At 50.1% G+C, this 24826-nt stretch overlaps 1 protein-coding gene across 20 annotated transcripts in view; it reads left to right on the forward strand.

Moving 5' to 3' along the window:
• The window catches only part of LOC121101714, a 230094-nt gene that overhangs the window by 146923 nt on the left and 58345 nt on the right, over nt 1-24826 (forward strand). Inside the window, exon 5 of one of the 20 annotated variants that reach the window (XR_005833727.1) lies at nt 18503-20520. The exons of 18 other annotated variants lie outside the window; for them this stretch is intronic. The gene's annotated coding sequence lies outside the window, so the exon portion shown is untranslated. Of the gene's footprint in view, nt 1-6525; nt 6541-18502; nt 20521-24826 lie in introns of those variants that run through there. One more of the 20 variants, XR_005833728.1, reaches the window with a different exon arrangement.

Raw genomic sequence — 24826 nt, forward strand, 5'->3', positions numbered from 1 at the left:
GGGAAGAAAACACCCATCAGTGGGATGGAGGCAGGCTGGCCTGCGGGGTTTTTTTTTGGTGTTTTTTTGTTTTGTTTTGGTTTTTTACTTCCCTGCAAAGATGAAACCTTTATTAAAACGAGGGAATTGACCCATTCCAGCATCATACAATGTTCGACCTCAAGGACTCATATGGCCATTTTTCTGCTGTTGCAGACCAGAGGCACCCTGGCTTCATGCCTGTGGGAAATCAGATGGGAGAGGGACCTTTAAAAAGGTTGGATTAAGGGAAAGTTTCGTAAAAATAAAAACAAGAGGAAAAAAAAGATAAAAGAAAAACCAATTTAGGTGCGATCCTCGCTGAGCTTGCCTCTTCCCTGAGTGTCAGCCCCTGCTCCTGCTGGGATGGGAGGGAATAGGGACCAGGACCGGCCACGCCAGGGGAGGCATAGCCGAAGGGACCCAGGAGGGAGACCTGAGCCCTGGCCTCTGCTTTGCCACTTGTGCCAGCCCTGGGCTGGGAGGAAGGCTCTTGGTGCTTCTGAGCCTCGGTTTCCGCCTCTGCCGAGTAAGCTGTTCTGAGCACCAAATGACGCTGTGGTCTGACTCCTCGAAGACACCTGAGATGCCCCACCAGTGGCCGCCGAGCTGACGCATTCATTGGCCGTTTGCTATGGGTCTTGGAACCTGATTGTCCCCGGCGATGACGGAAGGCAGCGTCAGAGTCATCGCAGGAGCAGAAATCGAAACAAATTTTCCAGGTGTCATAAGTTTTACCTGTGCCCCCAATGCTTCCACTCTCCCATGCATATCCTTCACACACATGTTTAAACAAACTTTATTTTTAGAATGGTTTTCTATTTTACCTGAAAATTGTGACAGTCCTTCTGAACGGTCCCACAAACCCACCTTTGTTTTCCCGACTACAGACATCTTACCTGCGTGTGACACATGTGTGACAACAAATGACCAGTATCGATTGACTATTACTAACCACAGTTTGTACTTACCATTATTATTGTTTTCAGATTTCCTTAGTTTTTACCTGATACCCTTTTGCTGTCCAAGGGTCCCACCCCCTGTACTGTATTAACTGTATTGCATCTAGTCGAGTGTTTCTGCAGGCTCTCTTGGCTGTGACAGTTTCTCAAACTTCCCTGGTTTCTGAGACCTTGGCAGTTTTGAAGAGTACCGGTCGGGTACTTTGTAGATTGTCCCTCAATTAGGATTTGTCTGATGTTTTTCCCAGCAGTGAGACTGGGGTTAGGGCTTTGGGAAGAAAGACCCCAGGGGCAAAGGGCTATTTTCATCACATCATATCAAGGCTCTATACTTGAGTAATCACTGTTGATGTTCACTTTGACCCCCTGGCTATATGGTGCCGTTTGTCAGAATTCTCCACTGTAATATACTCTTCCCGCCCCACCTTGCCCGCTGTGCTTGGACAAATGTCACGATATACAGCCCACACTTAGGGAGATTATGCTCCCCCTTGGTGGTGGACTAGCTACACGAAGTATTTGGAATTCTTCTCCATGGGAGATTCGTCCCCCACTCCGTCCATATATATCAGTATGGCGTCTCGGATATTGACTATATCCTTTGGATTATAAGCCGCTATGACTTTATTTGCACATGTGTTTCCAGCTTTGGCCATTGGGAGCTCTTTCTGTGGGCTCCTATGTCCTTTTGGCATACCTCTCCCCACCTCCCCCCCTTATTTTGACATACCTCCCATTATTGTGGGAGTTTTTGTTTGCGTGTTTTTGAGCATTTCCTTACTTTCTGGCACTACTTGTATATTTCCCAGACCTAGACTCAGCCATTTCCTCAAGGGGCCTGGTTTGTTTTATCAGAGAATGGTATTAGAAACCAAGATGTGGGTGCTGGATGTGCTCATGGCTCCCGGGATGTCACTGCTCCCAGGCCTCCTCAGTGACAGTGATGAAATACATGTGTGTATACTAACCCACATACAACCACACACGTGTACTAACCTCGCGTATACCCACACGCGTGTACTAACCTGCATGTACCGACACGCGTGTACTAACCTCGCGTATACCCACACGTGTGTACTAACCCCGCGTATACCCACACGCGTGTACTAACCTGCGTGTACCGACACGCATGTACTGACCCCACGTATACCCACACACGTGTACTGACCCCGCGTATACCCACACGTGTGTACTAACCTGCGTGTACCCACACGCGTGTACTAACCTGCATGTACCGACACGCGTGTACTAACCTCGCGTATACCCACACGCATATAAATATAAATATTCACATAGGTATCCATCCGGATCTATATTAAGCTAACCGTGAATTCAGACTGATGCCCCAGCTGTAATCCATTACCGCACTCACACACGATTGAGCAGACTTGTTTTTTCCAGCCACATTGATCGGCAGGAGGAGGCGATGAATGGCAAGGTCCAAAAGTCCACGTGGGCAGAGAACCGTGGGCTGAGAACACTGGACTTTTCCCTGTGGGCATCGTGGTCTCATGCACAGAAGTGAGGATGATCTGGGCACAGGCAGACAGAGACTCAGAGATGTGTCCTGCCCAGAGTGCGTGTAGACCAGGGTGCTGTCACAGGCACGTGGGCCTTTGCTCATCTCCCTGGGCTGCTGTTCCCTTCCTGGCCTCTTGGCCTTCCTGCCCTCCTACAGAAAGCTTTCCCCATTTCACCCCTACTGCACGCCCTCTAATCTCACACTCCTGAGCCCCCTGGCCTTACCACATCAGAATGCACCCAACCCCCTTTTTTAAATTGAACTCTTGCTTGTCTGCCTCTCCTAAGTACACCGGACCCTTGAGGGAGGTCCTGTGTCACCTCAGCAGGGACTCACACAGCCCCCCAAACCAGAGAAAGGGTTTTGGTTTCCGAGTTTGTCAGGAACATAAAGACCTTCTTTCTTAGAATTTGCCGCACACCCGAGGGAAATTGAAGGCGTTCACATCCAGTGCAGGATGACCTCCCTGCTTCCCTTTTCTGCCAGCTGTCTCAGACTCATGTGTCTCGGGGGCTAAGCAGGCAGTGGGAATCAGTGGTGTGGGCCTGGTGGGCAGGCAGCAGGGATTGGTGGGGAACTGGAAGGCGCACAGGGCCGACGAGGAGCCAGGACACCTGGTGTGACGTACCGGCCTGGCTGCCCGGCTCAGGTCAGTGTCCCGTCGGGTTGCCTGGGGTCTGTGCCCAACTGGTTGTTTGCAAACCTTTTGACTCTTGCCCCTGTGCATGCCCCGTGTCAAGGGAGAAGTGGCCAGCCCACGGCTTCTGATTGTAGCCCTGAAGGACTGCGGGCCCATTGTGGCCAGATCTGATGGCTCCAGGGCGACTGGAAGCCTGGGAGGGCGGAGGGCCTTGCACCTTGCTACTCCTGACGTTCTGACGGGGGCAACACCTCTTCCCCTGACGTCAGCACTTGGTCTCAGGAGTGATACTGGCTCCCAGCCTGCACGGGATCCTTTTGGTCCCACACTCCGGGAACCAGCTTCACTGGCTGTTCTCAGAGATGACTCCCCCAGCCTAGACTCCCCAGGGCCCGCAGGACTTCTCATCCTCCCACTCTGATGCCCCATCCCTAAGGGGGTGAGCTGCTCTATACAGCCACTACTTCTCGGATGCCTTAGGGTCCCCCTTTGGCCTTTTCAGTAAATGGCTCTTTAATCTGAAAGTCTGCCTATTGAAACAACAGATACGCTTCCTCTTCCAGGTTGAACCCTGATTAATGCACAGTGTGTATTTTTGTATTTCCCACTCCTGTCTCCTTTGCTCAACTGAGCTCGAAGCAGGTTTCCAAACTTGTGACTTCGAGGCCCAGAGTGGGCCGCCCCACCGCCCACCTGCACCCTCCGTGCCCGGAAGGCCTGCTGCTGACACTGCTGGCTGTCTTCGCCTCCTCCCGCCACCACCCACGACCACGGGCACCCCCGGGGGGCTCGCCGGCAGCCCGTCTCCACAGCCCGCTGAGCCGGGGGGTGGGGTGGGGTGATGCTTCGGGTTTTCCACTGTGAGCACCGGTCCCCAGGGTGCACTGGGCTCCTCTGTGTCTGCAGGGGCGTGCGGCCGTGCGGGGTGGAAACAGCCTTGTCAAAATAGACCAGGGCAGTGCTGACGGGGAAGTGACGCTGGCCTGGGGAGAAGACGTGGCCCGGGGCTTCTTGGGGGTTTCCTCTGTGCCACGACCCCGCAGAAGCTGCGTCTGGCACGCTTCCTGCGACCCTTCACGCTCCCCCGTGGCCGCTCGCCGAGGAGTGTCTCTCCTTGACGCCCGAACACCTCTCCTCCCGTGATTTGCCCCTTGTCCCAATACCATGGTCTGTGTCCGCCGTCCTCCCGGGGCATGGTGACCTGGACGTTTCTTCAGGGGCAGCGCGGTTGGTTGTAAATCGTGATATTCCCCACTGACGCTCACTGAGCGCGATCATGATGATGGTGAACCAACGCAAAAACTGGCCTTTGCATGTGCATTCCGTTTTCCTTACAGTGCTTTACCCTTCACCTTCCTTATTCAGAACATTCCAGAATGGGCTGTGTGGGTTCATTCGTGCTGTGTATTGGTTTGCGGGGGCTGCTGTAATCAAGGACCACCAGCTAGGTGGCTGAAAACAACCGAAGTATATTCTCTCTCAGTTGTTCGGGTCAGAAGCCTGAAATCAGGGCGTCGGCAGGACCGCGTGGCAGTCCTTGGCCTTTGTCGGCTTGGTGCTGCATCTCCCTATCTCTGCCATCAGCCTCACGTCGGCTTCTCTCTGGTGTGGCTGTATTCAGATTTCCCCTTTCTTCTAAGGATGAGGTCCACCCTAATCCAAGGTGAATGAACTTCATCTGCACTTGACTACTTCTGTAAAGACCCGGTGATCCAATGAGCTCACAGTCACAGGTACTGGGGGGTTAGGGCTGTAGCATATCTTTCCGGGGACACAGTTCAACCCAAAACAGGGTATAAGAAGAAAATGTTACAGCTCCTATTTGTGTTTATTTTATTCCCTTCTTGGAAGATGGCTTCGTTTTTGTATGTTTTATAATAACACAGGCATTTGTGTGTATAAATGACAATGACTCGTGCTCAAACACGAGTGATGAGGGCATACTCAAAGAACACAGTAATCAGGCCACTGGTCTGATGTAGAAACTGGCCAGGTCGCAGCCACTTTGGGCAGCAATAGCAAAATACTGTAGCTTGGTTTCAACAGTAGGAAATTCATTTCCTCATAGTTCTGACACTGGGAAGTCCAAGATCAAGGTGCAGCTAATTGCAGTTCTGGTGAAGAATCGGTTCCTGGCACACAGATGGGCCACCTTCTTGCTTCCTCACAGAGAGAGAGAGAGAGGGAGAGAGAGAGGGGGAGAATACAGGCTGTACGGTGTCTCTCTGTATATGTGTACTAGTCCTCCCGGATCCGGGCTCCACCTTCATGACTGCGTTTATCCCTCCTTACCTCCGTAAAGGCCTTGTCTCCAAATACAGTCACACTGGGGATTGGGGCTTCCACATATGCATTTCTGGGGAGATACAATTCAGTCCACAGCAGGTCCCAGCTTCTGGATTTGATTATACAGTCCAGTGTCCTTGGCTTTTGTGAATTACAGTGAAGACCTGGAGCCTGGTAGGGTGGATAGACCCTAACTTGAGTTCCAGCTACACCTGGTTTTTATCTGGCCATTTTTATCACTTCATATTTTATTTTGTTTTTATCAGCAGGACCTGGGCGCCTTGGGCAAGTTAACCACCCTCTCTGAGCCTCCCTTTGGAGGCCACCCTCCAGAGGCCTCTCTTATTCCTCACCATCCACATGGGGATAATGCCTGCCTCAGGGTGGTTAGGGAAGGGTAAGTGAGGTCACTAAGTAGGTGCTTAGTAGCTGCTGGCAGTCTTCCCTTCTGCCCCCCCCCCCCCCGGCCCTGGCCCGCCCCCGGGGGCCCTCTCCCCCCGCGCCCCTGCCCCAGGGAGGCAGGGGAGCTGTGCGGGGCAGATACTTGGCTCTGGAGGTCACTGTAGGCACCGCCCTCCCTAAGGCCTCCCAAGCCCTGTCTTTCTCAGCCCTTTGATTTATCGTCCAGCCGTGTGTCTTGTCTCACCATCCCTGATGTCACTGTCAGGTATTGAACTATCGTTTGGGTTTTTATTCACGGGTTTGTCTTGCTTCAGACCAGCTTGTAAAGCAGGGCTGTGGAGTCCAGCCGGCTTGTATACAATGGGTGATCGGGACTGAGAGTTTATGGGGTCGATCGTGTGGGGGAGAGGGGAGGGCTTTGGTCCCCAGGGCCAGTTCTTCCCCTTTCTCGCCCTTTCTTCAGCATGAACAGGCTCTGCTTCTCCCCTCGCTGCCCACTGCCCAGGGCACAGTCAGCAGGAGGCAAGGTCTTTACAGTCCTGGATAAGAGCCCGGGTAGTACCATCACAGGAACACAGGCCTACAAGCCACAGTGGGAGTCCTCACCCTGTCCCTTACTGCTGGCTAGGACTTGGGTGAAATCCTGGTCTTTCCTTCTTGCAAAACGAAGCTAATAATGGTACTGGTGTCATTAGGTGGCTGCGGAGAGGAGATGAGTGAATGTCCGGGGGCCCTCAGCACCATAACAGTCCAGACCAGGAGAACCACTGCTCTCCAGATGAACGCTGACCTAGGCTTCCAGATACCAGCTGCCTCTCTCCTCCCCTCGCTGTTGTCTCTGGCCGAGTTACTTCCTCTCACTGAGTGTTTACTCTTTGTTACCTGTAAAGGTAGTAATGCTTTTCTCACCGTTGTTATGAAATGTCCATAAAGTGACGTGAAGCGGGTTATAAAACACAACACAGAGGTTGGGAGTTATCATTAGTAGGTTTGATTGGGAAACTTACATTACTACATCGGTATTGTTTGAGACTTGTTATCGTGAAGTCTAGAGTTGAGGCCCAGTGGGGATTGGTGCAAATTCAAGCTCTTGAGTCATTCCCAAGTAGCAAATGAGTATGGCATCCTGCAGCTACGTTAGAACCCTTTTCCCCAGTGTTTTTGGTACACATGCCTGCCGTTGAGTGCTGCTTGGCCTGGAGCCCTGCCCTTGTTAACCCTCAGAAAATACCTCCATGGCCAGATGCACCCAGGCTCCTTGTTCTCCTGGCTCCTGCTCCCAGCATCTTGCCCCAGTGCTGGCACGGCCCGAGCCGGTTTCCTTAACTCCTGCATTAGGTGTTCTGGCAAGTTGTAGTGATGAACATTGGCAAGAGAAAGTGGGTACTCTCCTGCAGTGCTGGGGGGCCAGGGTGGTGATGAATCAGACCAACTTTGTTGAAGGAGGTGTTGGCAGGACCTCGTAAAGTGTCGAGTGGGTGCCGTTCTGATGAGTCGATCCTGGAGCAACAGTGGAACAAGTTGCAAAAGATACTCCGGTGACAGCACTGATAAAATAGCAGAACTGGAAGACAGCGTCACGGCTGTACAGTGCCCAGCTCCACAGTCACTAAGACGAGTGAGCTGCCATGTCCTCCCTAGTGCATCAGATCACGAGGTACGTGGTGTTGGTTTGTCCCATCCCTGAGGATATCGACCTTGATCACCTGATGCAGGTCAACCTGGTGTCTGGTGGGTTTCTCCACTGTAAAGTTACTATTTTTCTCTTTATTATAAGTAAGTATTTATTATAAGTAAGTATCTTGTCAGGAGATACTTTGAAACTACGTAAATAGTCGGTTTCTCATCTTTCTTGTACCTGACTAATTTTATTACCCATCGTTGATTATTTGCTTGAAACTGTTCAGCTGTTGGTGCTTGCTTAACAGTTGTCTATCTCATCATTATGTCTGTATTTATCAGTTGGGATTCTAATGTAAGGAAGAGCTTTCCTTTCTTTTCCACTCAAAAAAAAAAAGTAATTATTCCTATTGGTAGGAATTCATGTGTTTATATTATATGGGTTACTATTGATAACTACGATTATTTTTTTGGTCAGTTTTTTTTTCTAGATCTGGCCACAGGGGTGCCCCTCATGTTGAGCTCTATGTCCTTTTGACATTTCCTCATCGTTTTTTGAGCATTGCCTTACTTTTTGGCACCACAATATGTTCCAGTCTCATCTTGTCCGTCCCTCCCCCAGCCCTGGCGTCAGCCATTGCCTCAGTGCGGATTCTTGCCAGAAGCCCATAGCTGAAATTAATAATGAGGAAATAGCAGACAGAACCAAACTGAGGGGACATTTCTACAAAATAGCTGGTCAGTACTCTCCAAAAATGAAAGACAAAGCAAGACTGAGGAATGATTCCAGGTTGAAGGAGACTAAGGCACATGACCAGGGTAAATGCTCTGTGTGACCCTGGATTGGATTCTGGGTTGGAAAAGACACTGTTGGTAAAATCTAAATAAAGTCTCTGGATTAAGCAATAGTATTATGTTCATGTTAATTTCTTGATAAAACTTGGTAATTGTACTGTGGTTACACAAGACATCATACTGAGAAATTGCAAGGCTATGGGAGTTCACCGTATTTGTAAACTCTTTTTGAAGTGTGGAGTTATTTTAAAGTGAAAAGTTAAAAAAAATTAAATACAAATAAGATACATTTACATATACTAATATGGAAAGGTGTCCATAGTCCATTAGTTGAAGAATAGTCATGGTACTTTTTGCATAGAGTTAGCCCGCTTTTATAAAATAAGACAGAACTATAGGGGACACACGCATATTTATCAATCCATGGGAGAAATTCTGAGAAGGGTCTGTACTTCTTGTTAACAGACATTTCTGGGAAATGTGATTGGAAGTTGTGAGGAAGCGGGAGCTTTGACTTTGACTTTTTCTTTTTTTTAAACAAAGAGCATGTTTGACGACTAGAATGGAAAAGTCGTGAGCACGTGGGTTGTGTGTGGGTGTGCTTCTGCACATGTGTGTTTAGTTCTGATGACCCCCTCCAACTTGCTCTCTGTTGCATGTTCCCGCACGCAGGCAGTGCCGCGCAGAAGGTCTTACCCAGTGAACACTCACCCATTTTTCAATCCGCTCTCTGCTTTCCTCTGTCTGATCCGTAACAAATCTGTTGGTTGGAGATGTATTGGAGTCGGGGTGGGGGGCTGCAGTCCATGCTGGTTAACGGTGAAACGAGCTGACTCATCTTACCTTTATCCAAGGAAGCTGGCAATTGTTCATCCTTGAAAACTTGAGGGGAGAAGTGCTTATTCTTCTGGTCTTCCCAGAGGGGTATAAATTAGAACTTTGCCAAGTGACAGTCATCATATTTGCTCCTCTAAGGAGAACTGATATTGGTTAAGTGATGCTTGGTATCTCTGAACCCGATTAATTAGTGAACCGTGATCAGTTCCTCCCGGGGACTTTTAATGACCACTAGGCTTTTGTGGTTTATGTAAAATTTCATTTACTGGGATTTGTGTTTATGTACAGGTTAGTTTTCCTATTTTAGAGCGAGTGCTCCTTGATTCAAGAAGGGAGAAGCAGGAACAAAAGTAACATCTCTTGAAGCTCTACTTGTGTGCTATGAGCTATTACAGGTTGACTAATATCTCCCCACTACTAGGTAGCATTGTTCCAACTTATCAATGAGGAGACTGATGCAAAAAGGTGTGCCCTGCAGGCTCTGGTGGGTTCGCTGGATTAGCTCCTGCAAGAACTGTCCCCTGCTCCTTGCCTGTCCCTTATTCCTTTTGGGTTCATTCTCCAGAATGGTTTCTGTTTGTTTCCTTCTGCTCATTGAGCTGCCCCATGACTTCTTGTAGCTCCTAAATGCTGGCCCCTCTTTTGTGTTCTAGGTTCTTTGCCTTGTTCTGGCATGGAGTTTCCATGGATGGTTCTCTCGGTAATTATTATAATGGTGATGATAAAGTAAAAATAGACTCTGTAAGTGTCCTTATCCCGCCCACACTGTGCTGGGCAACATGCTGAGCACTCCCAGGCTTTATGCTGCAGCCACCCATTGAAGTTTAGGCACTCACTGTGGGATGGGGGGGCGGTTGTTAAATCTACAGGTTTGTCCAGGAGCCAGAAGCTAAGTCCACTCTGTGAGTTCTTTTCATTTCAGCATGCACTTCGATAGTTAAGCTCTTGCACTAGGTTTTTGCAAGCAGGTGAACACTGCCAAATTATTTCTCCCCCAGCATTATAGTCGCATCTTCCCAGACATTATAAATATATGGTTGAACTAATATTCATACACATCACCACTTTATCGATGACGTAAGCTAATAATGAAGTATCCCAATATTAAATTACACAGCTGAAAAGCATATAAAATATTAGATGTCTGCTGACTTCATTAGTAGAAACAGTTTTTTTCAACCAAAGGCTATGGAAAAGAAGGGGAAAAGTTCAGTCTTTCAACAAAAAGAATCATCATCTTCCAGTAAGTATGGTAAAAGAAATGACAAAATTTTCAGGAATTCTGTGATCAGAAATTGTTTTAGCTACATTACACCGTCGCATAACAAAGTATCTCAGTCTTTTAAAACATTTGCTACATAGAAGGGCGTATTCTATAAGCCCTGGGTAAGACACAGGTACCATTATACTGGAAATTCTTAATAGTCCCCTTTGATTGTTTTTTTTTTTTTTTAAAGATTTTGTTTATTTATTCGACAGAGATAGAGACAGCCAGCGAGAGAGGGAACACAAGCAGGGGGAGTGGGAGAGGAGGAAGCAGGCTCATAGAGGAGGAGCCTGATGTGGGGCTCGATCCCAGAACGCCGGGATCACGCCCTGAGCTGAAGGCAGACGCTTAACTGCTGTGCCACCCAGGCGCCCCCAATTGTTTTTTTTTTTTTAGATCCCCTCTGTCACATTGCACCCAAAGGGCAAACATGAATTGAACTGTGAGACTTTTTTTTTTGTCTGAAGACATTAGGACTTTAACCAGAGCTCTGTGACGTTTTCATAATAGATATGTGTGTGTGTGTGTGTGTGTGTGTGTATGTGTACGTGTATATACAGTTCTTTCTCAACTTACAATGGGGTTATATCCACATAAAACTATTGTTAAGTTGAAATATCTTAAGTAAAAAATGCATGTAATACACTTAACCTACCTACTGATTATCGTAGCGTGGTTTAGCCTGCCTCAAACATGCTCAGAACGCTTACGCTAGCCTCTCATTGGGCAAAATCATCTAAGGAACAGCCTGTTTGATAAAGTGTTGACCAGCTCATGTAATTTACTGACTACTCTACGGAAAGTAACAAACACAATGGGTGTCGGTGTCTCAGTTGTTGACCCTTGTGATCGCTGGCTGCCTGGGAGCTGCCCAGCACCACAAGAGAGGATCGTACCGGATGTCCCTAGCCTGGGAAAAAATCCAAATGCAAAAATCCAAGTACCCTTTCTACTGTATGCATATTGCTTTCACACCATCGTAAAGTCAAAAACTCCTAAGTCAAACCATCGTAAGTTGGGGACTGCGTATATGTGTATGTACGTTTTGAGAAATACATTTCAAAGAGTCCAACACTTGGCAAATAGGCAAAAGCAATGGTTGTGCCCGTCCTGATGTATTGTGCGTGGATGTGAGCAGTGTAAACATAGACGCCCAGGCAGACGTCTCCAGTGTTTGAAATGACCAAGGAGAAGCCACACTGTAGCATCCCAATTCTCTGTGCACTAAAAATATTTTAGTATAAAATATTTAGTATAAAAAATTTTAGTATAAAATGTTCTAATATTCTGTTAAGTTAATGTTAGGGTAAATATTAGTATAAACTGTTTTAGTATAAAAGTATGCTAAACCTAAAAACAAGTGTCGTGCTGCATGTTTTGGCACCCAGTCCTTTTAAATTTCTTGTCAATAAGATTCTGGCACAGGAAGTAGAGTTGAGTAAGAACCATGGCTCAGTAAGGCATGATTTCAGGAAAGTCGACTGAAAAGGCAAAAGTGCTTCCAAGGCTGAACCACGAGAATCTCTCACTAAACGTTGGGGGAGATTGACAGGAACCCAGAAGGAGAAGTTACACTTGGTTCAAGCCGGTGCCTTGTGCAACTGCTTTTCTGGACTTCAGTGGAAGCTTCTTTGGACATCCTGTCCACAAAGGGTCCACACTGCTGATACCGTAAACCGTGTCCTGTCTCAGTTCCCACTTCAAGTAGCTTAAGGCTGCCCCGGTTTACTGAGTGCAGCAGTTGTCTCAGCGACCTTCACATTGTTGCCTTGGTCTTGCCAGCTGTGGAAGGTCTTTCTCCTCCATGACTCTTGCATTAATGCCAGGGGGGAGTCACCAGCCCTCCCCGCCCCCAGGACCTGTGGCATAGCACCCCGCTTCTTCACCCAATTCCATTTTCCCAGGGTTGAACCTGTCATCGAGACCTGGGGTTTTGGTGGTGAGTCGTCCTCAAGAGTCCAGTCCGGTCCTGTTCGCGCTCTGTCTGCACAAGATCAGCGTCACGGTGGCTTCGAGGGCTCAGCTCTCTGGGACCTCTGGGGCCCTTGGCTCTCCTTAATAACCAGTGAGTGAGCCACTGGCATTTAGGGAGGCACGTGGCCCTCCTTGAGCAAGTACCAGTTAATTACCTCTGATGGTAAAGGCTGACTTTGGAGACGTCTTCGTTTTCGCTTATTTGGCGGGGCGCGGCACCGTGCTTGGGATGAGGGGCACAGAGAGGTCTGGCATGACCCCTCCCACCTGGCAGGATCGCACGCCTGTAGCAGAACGCAGAATCCAGTCTGTCGAGGCTGCTGGCTTGTCCGCTCTGCTCACGGCCACGGCGGCAGCTTGTGGCAGGGATCCTGGTAAGCGCGAGAAGGCAGTCAGTGTGAATGAACGAGAGTCTCCTGATTTCAGCGCAAGAGTCACCACTTGTCTGGTACAAGCTAGTCAGAGGACAGGGCTGTATTTTCTTCTTGCTGTGACCTCTTTGACTCTCTTCCTATCCCCGGCTTATGGCCCGTTCTTTCTCATGGTGCAAGGACCTCTTACGTGTAGATGGAGACCCTCTTTAGACCTGAAGCATCTTGAGGGCAGGTAATTCCTATTTGTTTTCTCCACACATGTAACTAATGCTTTGTAGGCATTGTGGGTACTCAGTGTCTGAAGAAGGTTTGCTTCTGCTTAGCAAGAGAACCTTCTGAGGGGATGTGTTGTGGACTGAATTGTGTCCCCCCCCCAATTCATATGGTGAGGCCCTAACCCCCAAGGGGATGGTATTTGGAAATGGGCTCTTGGGGAGGTGATTAGGTTTAGATGGGGTCATGAGAGTGGGGCCCCATGATAGGATTAGTGTCCCGTCTAAGGAGGGATATCCGAGCGCTGGAGCTCTGTCTCCCCCTGCTAGTAGGAGGACACGGAATCCAAAGAGAGAGGCCTCGGAAGAACCCAAGCCTGTCAACACCTTGATCTCGGACTTCTGCTTCCAGAACTGTGAGAAAATAAATTTCTGTTGGTTAAACCAGCTAGTCTCTAGTTTGTTTGTTGTGGCAGCCCGAGCTGACCGAGACAGGGGACTCACACTGCCCCAGCTTCCCAGAGAAGACTGGAGTGGAATTGGGAGTTAGAGCTGGACGTTCATGACGGTTGTCTCCAATGAGAAATGCAGGAAGGGTGACAGTAGCTCCGATGTGTCTTACCTGGCCCCAAAGATCAGAACTAAGATGTGGAAGTGGAGAGACCAGGCAGACATCTCAATAGAGGAAGAGGAAATGGAGACCTGGGTGGACTGAGTGCTCTCAGACAGCCGTCACGGTCTCATCGCCAGCGAGAGCCACGTAGCGGTCACACTGGACTGAGAGGGAATGGGGTGGGGGAAATTCGAGCATCCCACCATGATGAGATCCTGTAAGGTCCCTGTAGACCCCGGAAGCCCGTGAGCCCGTGATTAATCATTACATGCAGGAACAATAGCCTCTCCTTTGTAGAGCAGATTACAATTTCCAAAGCGTGTTCATATGTATTGTGTCATTTGATTCCCCATCTACCAACCTCGTGGGGGATGCCCAGTACAAGCCTGCTGTGAGGGGGATGAGTACACGAGCCGTGGCTGTGCTGTGGACCACAGAAGAGGAACATGGGCTCAGAGTGGTTTCTTGACTTCATAATAAAGGCCAAGCCAGGCTTGAACCCAGATCCCTGCTCTACCCACCACTCTACCCAACTTCCTCCAAGTTGGCAGTGGTAACACTTTCTCTTTAAGTGGTGTTTTTCTGGTTTTGTTTGTTTTTCATCTTAGTGAATTCTTCAGCATCCGTATCCCCTTTCATCTTTGCAACATGCTTATTCTCATTTTGCAGATGAGAAAACACGCTCGGAAAGTCGGATGACTTTTGCAAGGTCTCTGGCTCGTACAGGACAGAGCGGTAGGTTTGCAGGCGGTGGCCATCCTCTCTGAACACCTGTGGGGAGCCTCCCACCTTGGCAGTGCTGAGCCCGCCATTCTTGGCCACGGGCAGAGTTGACAGGGGCCCTGTTTCAGGATATGGTCGCAGGTGAATAAATAACTCGTCCAGGGAGACAGTGGTCCAACAGTCAAGCCATTCCTTGTTGTACTCACACCTGATTTCCAGCAACCTCTTAGCAGTTCCTCCTGCTGGAGCCCTGCCTGGGGAAGGTAGCAGGTTTGCAGACGCCTCACCCAGAGGTCCTCAGCCCTGTCCGCGTGCCCTAGTCACCCAGGAGATTGCAAAAAATACCAGTATCCAATTCCTACGCCCCCCCCCCCCCTTCTCAGCGGGGCTTTAATTGGTCTGGGAGGCATCTGGGCTTCGGTGTTTTTAAAAGTCTCTTCCGGTGGTTGAGAATCACCAAACTAGTGTTACTGTGGTGCACACCTGAGTACGTGGGTTCATGGGATTGTGATGAGGCATGAAGGCTGGGCTCCGCTCTCTGCCCAGGGTCTGCCTAGCCTGGTGCTGGTGTCTGCTTTGCCGGAATGACTTCTTTACTCCTTCCCTCTGGCTCTCCTGATATGAGGTCATGCTCTAGTGGGACACCATACGAAGTCGCACAACTGTTGTCTTTGCTAGCTCTGTAACCTGGGGCCTGCCCTTTCTCTTCTCTGTGCCTCTACCTCTCTCCTCCTCTGTGAAATAGTGATGCTAACTTCTTCATGAGGCCTTGAGTGCATTCACTCTGGGGACCACGACTGGTGAATGGCTAGGGCTCCATGAGATCAGCTGTGTAATCACTCTGGTAGCCACAGGTTGTGTGTGTATATAATGTTGCTGTTTCCTTCAGGGCACAGTCAGCCACTTTGCCCTGTGTGTAAGCTTAGCACCCCGCAGCTCTGTCTATATCTATTAGGGGATTATAATGTGGTTTTGTCTCTAATCGGATGTATCCATTCCACAAATGATTATTGAGCACTTCCGGGTGCTAGGGAACAGACAAGAGAGAGGCAGTCTCTGCTCCTTGGGGAGTTTTGTCTTTGAAGGGGACAGATGATGAACAAAGGTTGTAATAATGTGCAGGGGATGCTATGGTGAGGCAGGCTGGGATGCTGTGGAATGTGTAACAGATCAGATGGTCCTAATTCATGTCCACTCGTTGCGGGGAGACTGCTCCTGCCAGAGCTAATGACTTCTCCATTATTTCTTTATTTTGCACATCTGATGTCCTTGGACTCACGGTGATTACTTACTGTCCACCCTCAGTATTAATCTACAGTCATTGCCTTGGGCTTATGAGAAGCATTTTGTTCATTTTTATATTCCCAGTGTCCGTCTTTCCTTCCCTCCTTCCCTCCCTCCTTCCCTCCCCTCCTCCTTTCTTCCCTCCCCTCGTCCTTCCTTCCCCTCCCTCCCTCCCTTCCCTCCCTCCTCTCTCCCCTTGTCCGCCCCTTCCTTCCTTCCTTCCTTCCTTCCTTCCTTCCTTCCTTCCTTCCTTCCTTCTTTCCTTCCCCCCCCCCAGTTCAGTTCAGTTCAAGCAACACACCCTGAGAACCTGTGTAAAATCTGGGGTTACACAGATGAAAAGACCTTCACCTTCTTGTGGGAAAGACAGACATACAAGTGCACATGGGTTTGGACCATCGCGGCTGCTCTGAAGAATGGGAATTCACGGGCCAGTGGGCCCTTGACAGTGTGTGGGTCGGAACATGTGTGTGTCTGTCAGCCAGCTGGGGTTTCGGGCTGAGGAGTTGTGTCTCACTTTGGTTTAGGTCACTGCCTGATGCACAGTAGGTCCCCATCGAGTGCCTGGAGAGTAGCTGGACAGACGAAGTATCTTTTCCCTGGGAATTGTCCTCAGCTCTGAACACAAGGTTGGCTGATGTTTTGAAGCCCCGAGCACCTTGTGGAGCCCTGTGCTGGTGTCCAAGCACCCCATCCTCACTGGAGCTGCCAGCGAGGGTCCCTGTTTGTGACATCCTCAGCCTCTCATCGCTGCTGGAAGCTGACTAATTGTGAGCAGGGAAGTGAGGGCCTCGAAAGGCCCCTGTCTGCACATCTGGCTTCCCTGTCACAGCTAGTACTCATTTCTAGTAACTTCTTTGGCTTCTGTGAAGCAGCCTGGCCGTGTCTGGCCATGGGCAGTGCTCGCAATAACGTGAACCCAGAGCACAGACTGGGGCTGGGGAGGTGGGGACGTGGTGGTGGGAAGGATGGACTCTTTTAGCCTGTTTCAAAGTCATAAGATGCCTTGGAGAGTAGTGAGATGTGTCTGCGGCCACATTGGCTTTCTCTGTTTCCATTGGAAGTGAAAGTCTGGATGGACCGAACCTGACTAAGCAAAGGGAAGGTGAACAGGAAAGCTGACGACAAACAGCGTGGTTATTTCTAGAGTGTTTTGTGCTTCGCAGAGTGTTTTCCCTGAACCCTTCTTCATCTGGACTCTCAGAGCACGCAGAGGGCTCTCAGCATTGTCAGCAGCTGGGTCTTGCAGAAAGATCATAGGCTTTAGAACGTTTCTAAGCAGCTAGTGGAAATCAACACCTTACCAGCAGTGTACCCTTGTCAAGTTTAATCCACCACTTGGAGCCCCAGTTTTTCATCCAACAAAGCAAAAAAAAAAAAAAAAAAAAAAAAAAAAAAAGTAGGACTGTGCCATTCGAGTAACTCTAGATGCTACCAGATGCTATAACAAGTAAACCTCAGTGTCTTAGTAGCTCATTACGAAAGATGCCTATTTCTTACTCACAGACTAGCCCCCCGGGGATGTTCCTGGTCAGTGGGTGGCATTTCTTCTGCAGCGATTGGAAGACTCCAGTGTGTTCCATGCTCTTGGTCTGCCATCCCGTCAGTGACCTTGGAATCTAACCCAGCTGGCAGGGGAGGGAAGGGAAGGTCGAGAAGGACACCCCCTTCCTAAACACCTCTTCCAGAAGTGGCATTCTTCCACAGAGAGCTGGGCACATGGTCCCTCCTTAGAAGCGAGTGGGTGAGAAATGTCGTCCCTGCCTGCGTGACCCCTCCCTGGGTGTACGTGAGCTCTAGGAGGCGGACGGCAAACTTGGCGAGAACTTCTGCCATACATGCCTTCCTTTAGTGCTGCAGAAGGGTAAGTTTGGGTTTATGAGCACCCCTGAGTATTATGTGTACTACAAAATCTGCCCTTTATCATGCGTAACATTTCCCCCTACTCTCTTCTAACGTAGCTTCACCTTATAGGTTAATGGATTTTTTTCTCTGTACTTTTCTTCACAGTCTCCTTTGTAAACTCCTACATTGGTGGCACGTTTGACATTTGGGGATGAGATTAGGGAGAGGTCAGACTCTTTCTGTGTCTGTCGCAGTACTTTGCCAAAAACTGTTGATGGATCGACAAGTTCTTGTTGGTTCCTACGGGCTGTGTGGCTATTCGCTTTTCCTTTCTAGCTGTTTCTACTGAGAACTCAGCAGAATCTACAAGAGGTTTGGGGTTCAATATGTGGAAAGGGGTTTTTGGAAGAGCATGGTCAAGCATAGCGACAGTTTCCTGAGAAAGAAAAGGGACATCTTCTTTGGAAGTTTCCCAAAGAAGAACAGCTCACCGGGTGCTCGCCGGGGCCAGGAGTCAAGTGCTTACCTGTGCTGGCTCACCGAGTCCCTCCACAACCCAAGGCAGTACCGGTATGATCCCCATTCTCTAGAAGAGGAGCGTGGGGTTCAGGGGCCACACTGTGCTGTCACCTGGTGGAGGGGAGCTTGGAGGGGAGCAAAGGCCTTTCCTGCTCTGACCTGCTCCTGGCCTCAGCATGGGTAGGTGAAGGGGGGGCATGGCAGGTTTTTTTGTGGTGTCCCGGATACAGATAGGAGCAAGTCACAGTCCCTGGCCCCAAGGAACTCCTGGTTTGGTGGGAACCGAGGGTGGTGATGGGATGGATCGTGAAAGCACGCATAGTTGATTCTCGTTAGTTGCCATAGTTCTGTTGTATGAAGTGGCAGCCAACACTGAATTAGTGAATACTGAATCATTGCCCCAGCGGGAAATGGAGGGTTAGGGTCTGGGGGCCTCTGTGCACAGCATTTTCATTGACCGATCAATACGTGACCTTGTTTTATGTGTGTTTATGTTCAAAGGCATCTTCTCTAACACACATGGTTGATTCATTGGCCTCGAACTCCTGGCCAACAGCACTGTATCTCATGGTCTGAGAGCAGCTTTTCTCACACACGTCTTTTCTCCAGAAGGCACATCGCAGCCTCTATGCTCAGAAACACTACACAACGTCCAGGCACTGGGCTTAGAGGCTCCTTTAAACAGCAAAACCACCAAAAAAAGAAGCACAAGAACGAGGAAAATGTGGCACCACGTAGACCTCAGAAGAGAAACTTCTTTACAGTAGGAGAGCTGAGACCAGGAGCAGAGTGTCACCTCGTCCAGCCTCGTCTGGGAACATGCAAGTCAGACAACTCAAACTTTTTTTGCCGCTCTGGGAATATCTGAAAATGACCGGGAAAGTGCCACGTGTTGGGGGTTCCGGATCAATTTTAGCAACGAGGCAAATTCACAATGCAGAATCCCGAGAACAGTGAGCATTGTGCGTTGCAAGCAAGCGTGAGCCGTAGAACCCTGCATGGCTGCCATTCCAGCCAGCGTTCTTGTGGAGCCTTCCAGAGCCTGCGAGGCCATACGCCGGGTCTGCAGACTGACTGTGTGAAGGGCCAGAGAGCAAATATTCAGGGCCGTGCGGTGCATGCGGTCTGTGTGGCAGCCAGTCTGGGCCATCGTCACGCAAAGACTGCCATGGAAAATACAGAGCAACTGCTCATGGCTGTGTTCCAAGAAAGCGCTGTTTGCACACTGAAATTTGAACTTCAGATAATCCTCATGTGTCACAAAATGCTATTCTTCTGATTTTTTCTTTTTTCCCCAATCACTAAAAAAAATCTCCAAGCCATTCTTAGTTCAGGGGCCAAACATGCAGGTGGTGGTCACATTTGGCCCAAATGCCATAGTTTGCCATTTCCTGCCTTAGACACGACTAGGTAGGAATGCTTATTCATTATGAAAAACCCGAAATAAGTCAGAAAAGGACAAAGGATATAGTTGAAAAGTCGACCTAAAATCCCAAGACCCAGGGATCTCTACAGACAGCACATAAATACCCCTCGTGGGCACGTGGAGCCACACACATCCCATTTGTGTGGTCCTGTAATTAATTTACCCCTGGAGAGGATGGAGTGGACATCTCTCTGTGCTTGTAAGGATAGCTCTCCATCATTCGTGTAATGGCTCACGGTCATCTTCCATAGCTGGATCATGATCTGCGTTAACTTGTCCTTTGCCGGCATCTTTGAGAGCAAGTTCTGTCTCGTTTTCTTGTTTGCTGTTACAAAGGATGCAGGGTGAATCCTACGTACTCACCACACAGCTGGGGTTATAAGGGAGACAGAGATGAGTCTGACCATGCCCTGTCCCCAGGACACGTATAATTCAAACAAGCCACACAGGTGACACGGAGCACTTACCCTGGCCTGGACAGGGGTGATCTCCAGAAGCAGAGCTCCAGTGCTCTGGGGGTTTGAAGTACAAAGGATCCGACTTCCTGGTCCAGGTGAGGCCACCAGGCTCCTGCCTTTCCTGGGTTGGCAGCTCCCTTCTGCTTGGGTTCGAGAGCCTCAGAGAACATCAGAAGGGGGCCTCAGAGATCTTCTGGTCATCACCCCACTGCCTATAGGTGGAAAAACAGACTCAGACAGGTCGAAGGAATTATGGAGAGTCAGAAACAAATTTAGCGGACCTCAAATCCAGTGTCCCTGGCCTGAGTTATGGCCTCTTGACCCTATTTCCAGCCCCCAGAGTGCCGTTTCTCCAAACACTGTGGATGATGTCTCCCGGGCCATGCCAAGAGACCTTCTCAGTAGTCCAGGGCTGTGGTGATGGTGGTGGGTAGGAGAGGCGGTGGGTGGGTTCATGAGACCCCCAAATGCCAGCCGTCTAGTTCACCATACAGTAAGAATGTGTTAGCTGCGTCCTCCTTCACTCTTTAGCACGAGCGGATAAAACCTGGGCACCAACTCCCTCATTTTCGTTGGCAGCCATCGCAGCCCGTCACCCGTCAGATAGGAGCTGGATCACGAGTGTTCTCATTTCTCCATGTGGGGGATGACACCTCACCTGACCAAGCTGAGGGTATAACAATCGTGTGAGAGTAACATGACAATAAAAATAGGTAGATTTTTTTCAGTTGCTTTCCAGAATCCCGTTGTACTTTATGCACAAAGATGTTGGCCGTAGTGGTATTTATAACAGCGAAAAATCAGAAACGGCTTTAATGTCGCAGAATATGGGAGTGGCTGAAGGAACGGTAGCACGTGCAGAGAATTCATGATCCCGCCACTGAAGCGTCACGGTGATGGTTAAGAAGAAGGGCTACCTTCTGGGAGGGAAGGGCAGGATGCAAATCGTTGACATGGCACGATGATATGATAAGGAAAGACAGCTATAAACATTAGCTAAAGTGGCCCATGGATCCACAGTCACATCCCGATCAGCTGCTGCATGCCAGGCACCTGGCCGGGGGTGGGCAGAGGCTCTCCCACGGAAAGGAACAGCCGTCCGACTGGGCTTCTGTCTGCACCATTAGGCTCCCCGAAGCCCCCCAGGAGCCCCCAGAAGCCCCTGGCGGTCTGGCTCTGAGCTGACCCTCTGCAGGACGCCGGGGCACGGTGTGTTCACTGCTCTGTGTGATGGCATGTTTGGCACCACGGGTGATGGCAGGTTCGCTGCTCCGTGTGATGATGTCTTCACCACTCCCTGGAAGGAGAGTCCACATGTTCACTGTGCTCAGAGGTCACAGAGGGAGAGGGAGTCCTGGAGAAATGCCCCGGGGGAAGAAGCCAAAATGTTCCAGGTGGAAAAGTCTGCTGCAGGTGGTGACAGCAGTGAATTCAGGCTAAATCAGGGAGCATCTGCTTTGGGGAGCCTGAGCTAGTCTTCCACCAGGCCTCCGTCCAGCCTCCTGGGCAGAAGCCCCCCTTCCCACATCCGCGCCCCGCGGGCTACGATGAGTGTGTTAGTTACCAGGACATTACACATGAGAAAGCCTCCCATCGGCCGGGCGAGGAGCTGGTGTTGCTGTCTGCAGTTCAGCTCCCCACGTCCACCCCCCACCCCCCTGCACATTCTCTGGCTGTGACGGCACAGGGGGAAGGGCTGGCCAGGGGAAGCAGAGCTGGCGGGCCCCCGAGAAGCTCTCCTAGCTCCCTGACTATCCGAGTATGATTCATAATGATTGTAGCAGATGAGGCATGAGGTCCATGGCTCAGACCACAGCTGATGGAGGTCTTTTCCCAAGGAAGCATGCCCAGCCTCCCAGAGCCCCCATCGTGGGGCGGTGGCTCCTGTCCACCCGTGAACCTCAGAGCCCGCTGTGCCAGCAGGATGATGCTGCAACCGCCTCCATGGTGGGAGAGCCCTGAAAATGGGGCTTGTGGCAAGCTGGGGTGTGTTTTTATGTTCATTATTTTGTATATCTGGAAAATAATGAAAAGATGTGAAAAAGGCTGTAATGGCACCAATTTGAAAAATTAATAATCTAAGGAAGGAAATGTGGCCAACACCACTGTGAAACACATCCTACCTCTTCCTGAGATAATCCCCATTATCAGTTTGGTCATTTATGCAAACCCAGTGGTGTGCTGTTCAGCCTCTCAGGAAGGAAAAAAAAGCCCTGAATTGTAGGTTTGCTGACTTCGGTGGTGAAATCCCACTATGGCCAATTTCAGGCTACTCAAGGTTTAAAATCCAGTTTGCACAGTTCTTGACTCTTTAACCTTTGGCTTCTGTAAGCCCATGCATGGTCACAAGCAATCACTTTCTTTTTTGGGGGGTGAGGGGAGGAAATTGGAAACCCGTTACGCATAGTGGTCTGCATGTCATTTTCATTTCCTGTGTCACATACCTCTTCCTCGAGCAGCACATGCAGACTCACTTAGCTCATTTCTCTTGCATAGTGGGGTTTCCATGAAGGTGCACTGTGTTGCTTCTGGAAGGTTCTAGCAGATTCGTCCCACCAGGAGATGGGAGGGTAACAGCAGTTCTCAGCATTCAGGGAGGCTGGCTCCTGCAACACTGGCCACATCTTGGAGACTTCTGGCCTCTCCTAAACGTGTGATTCTAATAGTCTGGAGGCTAACTGCCTCTGGTGGTAACACTTGCCTTCACTCTCACTCATCTTCAGGTTCCATTGCATAATCTCATTTTTCTTCTAGGGAGCCTTTCCTAATGTCCCTCTCTTCCCCATGCCTGCTCTCCGAGGCTGGGTAATGTGCCTCATCCTGGTTCCTTAGAACGCAGGGCTTCCCTCATGATGGTGCTTATTTATTGTGTGATGTCTACAGGTTTCCTGTAGAGAAGCTCTACCAGGCAGAAGAGGCCCCCGCCCCAAATACCCACCCCCTAATCTCTGGGGCTATGCCTATGAAATTGTTACCTTACCTGGCAGAAGGGACTTTGCAGATGGAATGAAGGTGACCCATCAGGGGGCCTCTATGGAGATAATTCTGGATGATGCAGAGAACTTCCTTTGGTTGGGGTTAGAGAGATTCCCCCCAAAGAGGAGTCAGAGAGACCCCCAGTGAGAGGAGGGTTTGGTGTGCTGCTGGTTCCACATGTGCGGGCCCTGGTGCGAGCACTGGGGGCCAGGAGGCAGAAGGGTGGCCCCTGCTGCCTGCCAGCAAGGAGACGGGCCCTCAGTCCTAAACCACAGGGAACCAAATTCATCCAAGGGCATGGATGAGTGAACTTGGAAGAGGGTCCCCGCCATGCTCCGTCTCCTCCCAGTTAGAGCCAACATCTTGAATCTAGCCCACAAAAGCTGGGACAGAGAACCCAGCCGAGCCAACTCGCCCATCTGACCTGGAGACGGAGACGGGGCATGTGTGCCGTTTGAAGCCACGTCTGGTATCGGTGGTGATTTGTAACTGCAGCTGTAGAAAGCTCCTGCAGACCCCCAGGTTCCAGGCCCTTCTGTCCTGACTACCAGAGTGTGGGCTTCTCCCTAGGAGACCCTCAAGTCCCCAGTGTGTGTCTTCCTCCAGGCCCTAGCCCCGCTCCCCTGGGTTCCCCTGAGTGAGGCGATTCCACCATCTGTCAAACCGTTCAGCTCTCCTGCTGCCAAGTGTCACCACTTGGCGGATTTTCCACCACTACATGGAGTTCAGCTCCTGATGTCAGACCCCCTGATGCTGCTCTCAACCTCCTCGGGGGGTCTCCCCGACTCCGGACCTGCCTCTGCCCTCCTGTCCTCCGCACGGCTGTCCGATGCGCTTTCAGGAGCGCAGCCTTGCCTGCATCACTCACTCCCCAGGGACAGGCCTCCCTGGGGGTCCTCTTCCCACTGAGTCAAATGCAAACCCCTAGGCCGAGAAGTCACATGCCTCCGAGCCTGCTTCACCTGGACTCCCCCTGTGCGCCTGCCTCCTCCTCTTGCCCCTGGCCTGCCCCGGCCGTCCCAGTCCCGCAGGGCCCGGCTTACATGCCACCGCATCCCTGCAGCCTCGACAGGGTCCGCAGAGGCCCTGGCACGGAGCTGTGTGGTGCACAAGGCCCAGCCCCCACCAGACTGTACATGCGGTAGTCGGGCCTTTGTCCCTGTTCGTCATGCAGAGCCACAGATACGATACCCATCACCCATGCTCACCACCCGGTCATGGCACGTCCAGAATGCAGGGGAAGGACAGTAGGACATTGAGGGCCTGCCCCCCGTATTAGGCATAGTGTTTGCAGTTGCTCATTAAAATACCTCTTAAGTGAGTATTCTGTGGACTCATTTTGCACTGTTTTAAAGTGGGTGTCTGGAAGATCATAAACCATCTCAGAAGTATTTTTACCATACTCTTTCCACAACAGCGTTTATGTATGCAGGAGCTGCTTATAGTGAGTCTGGAGATGGCCCAAACATTGGAGAATAATATTTTACTATTTATAACATAGCATCACTGTCACTAATTCTATAATAGCAAAGGCATATCGGCTGTGTTTGGATCATAATAGATTAGATTATTTAATAATTACAACAATGCTCTGAGTCGGGACTATTAGTGTTCACGTTTTATGGATGAAAAAGCAGGCACAGAGAGAGAAAGTGATTGACCCAAGGTCACACAGCTGGTTAGGAGTAGAGCCTAACTTCCCAGCCACGCAGTGTGGCTCTAGAGCCTGCAGCATTTTGCCCCCTAAGCTTTCTGCCTCTCTCTACAGCTACCATTTTGTTCCACTCATCCGAGGGAGAGCAACCCTTTTTTCCTGGGTGAACATTATTGCTGAAGTTCGCTGATTGTTAAGATTTTTAACATTTCACATGTACAGCAGGGCTTTACCATTTTAAAGGCTCTCCTCCCCAGTCTCACACTGAATAATCACAGGGATGTGAGGCTGGTGGCCATGGCAAGAATGATGTCCCAAGTGAAATGACCAGGTATGAAGCTGTAAGCTCATGGAACCCCACTGAAGCCCCTGGGTGCAGTTTCCCCAGGACTCCTCATCCTCAGTCTAGTAACCCTTCT

The sequence above is a fragment of the Ursus maritimus genome, unplaced genomic scaffold (genome assembly GCF_017311325.1).
Source record: "Ursus maritimus isolate PB19 unplaced genomic scaffold, ASM1731132v1 scaffold_9, whole genome shotgun sequence".
Lineage (NCBI taxonomy): Eukaryota > Metazoa > Chordata > Mammalia > Carnivora > Ursidae > Ursus > Ursus maritimus.